Source organism: Pteropus alecto, unplaced genomic scaffold, assembly GCF_000325575.1.
Source record: "Pteropus alecto unplaced genomic scaffold, ASM32557v1 scaffold359, whole genome shotgun sequence".
In the NCBI taxonomy this organism is placed as follows: Eukaryota; Metazoa; Chordata; class Mammalia; order Chiroptera; family Pteropodidae; genus Pteropus; species Pteropus alecto.
In genome coordinates, this window is record NW_006443119.1 from 3,027,539 (window position 1) to 3,031,310 (window position 3,772).

A 3,772-nucleotide genomic window follows, 5' to 3' on the forward strand; every position below is an offset into this window, starting at 1 on the left:
TGACCTATCCGCTTCTGAGGAATGCAAAGTCTACTCCTTGTGTTCCTTGGAAGCAGGAACTCCACAGTCCTGTCTATCACTGTAGTCCCCATGCTTGGCACATAAGGACACTCAAGAAATGTTAAAAAAATGAACGAGAGAGTGAAACACATATTAAGTACCTCTTGTGTGCCAGACACCCCTAGACCTTGTGGATCTCTGAGGATGTGTGAACATTGCCCTTGCAAAGAATGTACAACCTTGTTAAGAGGAGCAGAAATGTCCCTAAGAAAAGTTGGGATTGGAGGCATCACTGGCCTGCCATGTCGCTGTGGGTCAGCCACTGCCCAGCTTCCTCTTTTCTTCCTGGCAAAAAGGAGTTATAAAACTTCTGGGGATATTCCCTGTGATTCTGTTATCTCCTGCCTATTTTCACACAGAGACATCTTTAAATAAAAGACCCATGCACTTGTGGTCTGGAGGTGGGGGTAGCCAGGGAGGGGGAGCTGGAAAGGGCACCTCCCAACTGCACTAGGGTAGGGAAGCTGGTGGCAGAGTGAGAAGGAGAGAAAAATTGACAGAGGCCCTAGGACCCTAGTAAAGAATGAGAAGCTTATCAGGGGGCCAGCCTGGGAAGAGGCAATGCTCCTAGGGGTGATTTTTATGTCTGGGTGCCAGTCTAAGACTGCTCTCTATAGCTTTGCTATTTGAGGGGGGTTGGAAGGTAGCAGGGGCTGTCTTCCCATTGCCATCTCTCCCCAGCCAACTCTGCTCAGAGGCCAGGAACCCTGAGACCAAGTGTCTCCCCAGGCTGCTAAACAACATTTGTTTAGACCTTACATACTAATTGGCTCCACTCTGCAGCTCCAGGGACTTAATTGTGAGCCCATCACGACCCCTTCTGTCCTCAAATAGGAATATGCACAAGCTTGTAGCAGAAACCAGGGTTGCACAGGGACAGGAGGCTAGAGAGTGGGGTGGGTGAAAATTCTTGGGTGTTAAGTTTTGCTTGAATGGATGTCATCTTCTAAAGGATGAGACAAAGAAACAAGGTCAAAGAGGCCCAGCCAGAGCCTTAGAGGTCAAGAAAGAGGCAGACACATTTCATGAATTTCCCCAATGGAAAATCAGGAGTCAGGACACAGGGTGGAAAAGTTAATGTATCTCCCAGATCTTGGCTATTTTCTTTTCTTTCCATCACGGACACTTCCCAAATGACTTGTCCAGGCCTGCCCAGTCCCTCAGCAGAGCCTGGGTGGATGAGGTTAAGGCTGAGAGGTTAGCACCGTCAACAGGACGCAGGATCATCAAGAAACCCATCCATCTTCTTTCTTTCCAGAATGAATCAGTCCAGGCTGCCCCAGCAGGCAGCCTTGCCTGGCCTAGACTCCAACTGATGCCACAGCACAGTCTTGTGTCCCAGCCCTGAATGTGGGAAGGAGCGATTAAAGGTGATGGAGCCCAGTGCTCTGGGTCTGTGCATCAAGCCCCTGGCTTCTATCTCTGACTTCAAGCCCTAGTTCTGACAACCAGCTTTCTGCCTTACTCTTGAGGCCCAGTTCCTTATATCTTGAGGACCTAGGCCTTTCCACCAGTCTTATTGTGAAGGCTTGATCTGGTGAGTCCCTGCCTCCGGGAGCTGTCTGATACCTGGTCCTCCTGCTCTTGGCCAGGGACAGCAAACCCCCACCAGCTACCTGTGGTAGCCATTGCTAATCTATCACATCACTCTTTGCTACTTTTTTTGCTGAAGCCAGACTTAAAATCCCCCTTGGCCCAGAGCTCCAGACAGCCACTACCAATCCATTAGACCCAGCACCAGAGCTGAAACCTGTTGGCCCTCCCTGCTTTTTCTGTTTTTTTTTTTTCCCCCAGGACCCAGGGTCCTGACAGTGGCTAAAGGTGCTCAGGGGACTGGACTGCCACAACTTCCAAACACATCGACTTGTGTTCCCCACATCTCTGTGCTGTGCCTCATCTGCAGGGACAACTTGGCCATTTTGCTTTGGGACTCCCAACCTGCCATATCCTCTCCCCTGCACTATGTTCTGCCTGTGAGTCTAGACCCCTCCCAGCCCCTGCAGCTGGGTCTTCTGGTAAGTGCCTGACTCACCCAGGGGTAGACCCCAGCTCTTTTCTGTCTCCCCTTTCCTGCTGCATTTTACCAGGCCATGCCTAAAATGGGGTGAGAAGCTCAAAGCTGCTAATATAACCCTGAGTTCAACTCCTTTCTCCTCTTAATCTCAGATGGAAATGAACACTACTCTACACATTTTAGGAAGAGGAGAGTTTGGGGGAGAAAAAAGATAAAAGAGTTTTATCTGGTTCTTACTCCAAAGGAGGGATCATCTAATCAGGCTGAGCAAAATCCCAGAATATGACCAGAACCACCAGCTTTATCTAATGTCTTCCCCATTAAAAAAGCAAAGTGTGCAATCACCATTTACCTCAGGGGAAGTCTCAACTTTCACTCAGCAATAAACTTGCATTTCACACCTCATTCATGCTGCTTGCAGCCAAGTACAGAAATGTCTGTATGATACTGTCCTTGCCTTAACTGGGCTCAGAGTCCACCTCCTTGGGATCCCTTGAGTGTGTCTTTGGGAGTCATAGGGCTCTGACTTAAGGAGATCTAACGCATTGGTTTCCTAAAACTTGTGCTTCGGAATTCTCTGCAAATTTTAAAAATACAGATTTCTGGGCCCTACCCAATTCCAAGAATTCCTTGGATTGGGACTTGAGAATTTGGCCTTAGACCAGTGTCCATGAAGTGTAATCTACAGGCCAGTGACATCATCAACACCTGGGAACTTCTTAATTCATTTATTTATTTTAAATTACAGTTGACATACAATATTACATTAGTTTCAGGTACACAACATAGTGATTCAACATTTATACACCTTACAAAGTGATCACCACAATACATCTGCCACCATACATACTTATTACAATATTATTGACTATATTCCTTATGTTGTACATCACATCCCTTATTTTATTACATGACTTATTTTATGACTGGAAGTTTGTAGTGCTTAACCTCCTTCCCCTTTTCTGCCCAATCTCCATCCTCCTTCCCTCTGGCAACCATCAATTTGTTCTATCATTTGTATCTATTTCATTTTGTTTGTTTTGTTTTTAATGAAGTTTATTGGGGTAATATTGGTTAATACAATTATATAATTTTCAGATGTACATTATAATTGGACATCTGTATATTCTTTTGTGTTTACCACCCAAAGTCCAGTTTCCTTCAGCTACCATATATTTGATCCCCTTTACCCACTTTGCCCATCCCCTAACCCCCTATATTTGATCCCCTTTACCCAGTCTATCTCCCCTCTCCTCCCCGACCCCTTGCTCTCTGGTAACCACTAGTCCATTGTCCATGTCCATGAGTCTCTGTTTGTTTGTCCTGTTCCTTTGTTGCTTTTAGGTTTATATCCCACATATAAGTGATATCATGTGATTTTCAACTTTTTCTTTCTGGCTTATTTCGCTTAGCATGATTATCTCTTGGTCCATCCATGTTGCCACAAATGGCAGTATTTCACCTCTTCTTATGGCTGAGTAATATTCCATTGTATATATGTACCAAGCTTCTTTAGCTGATCATCTATCGTAGGACACTTCGATTGCTTCCATGTCCTGGCCACTGTGAATGATGCTGCTATGAGCATTGGTGTGCAAAAAACTTTTCAGATATGAGTTTTCAAGTCTTTGGGGGTAAATACCCAGTAGAGGGATTGCTGGATCATATGGTAGATCAATTCTTAGTTTTTTGAGGAAC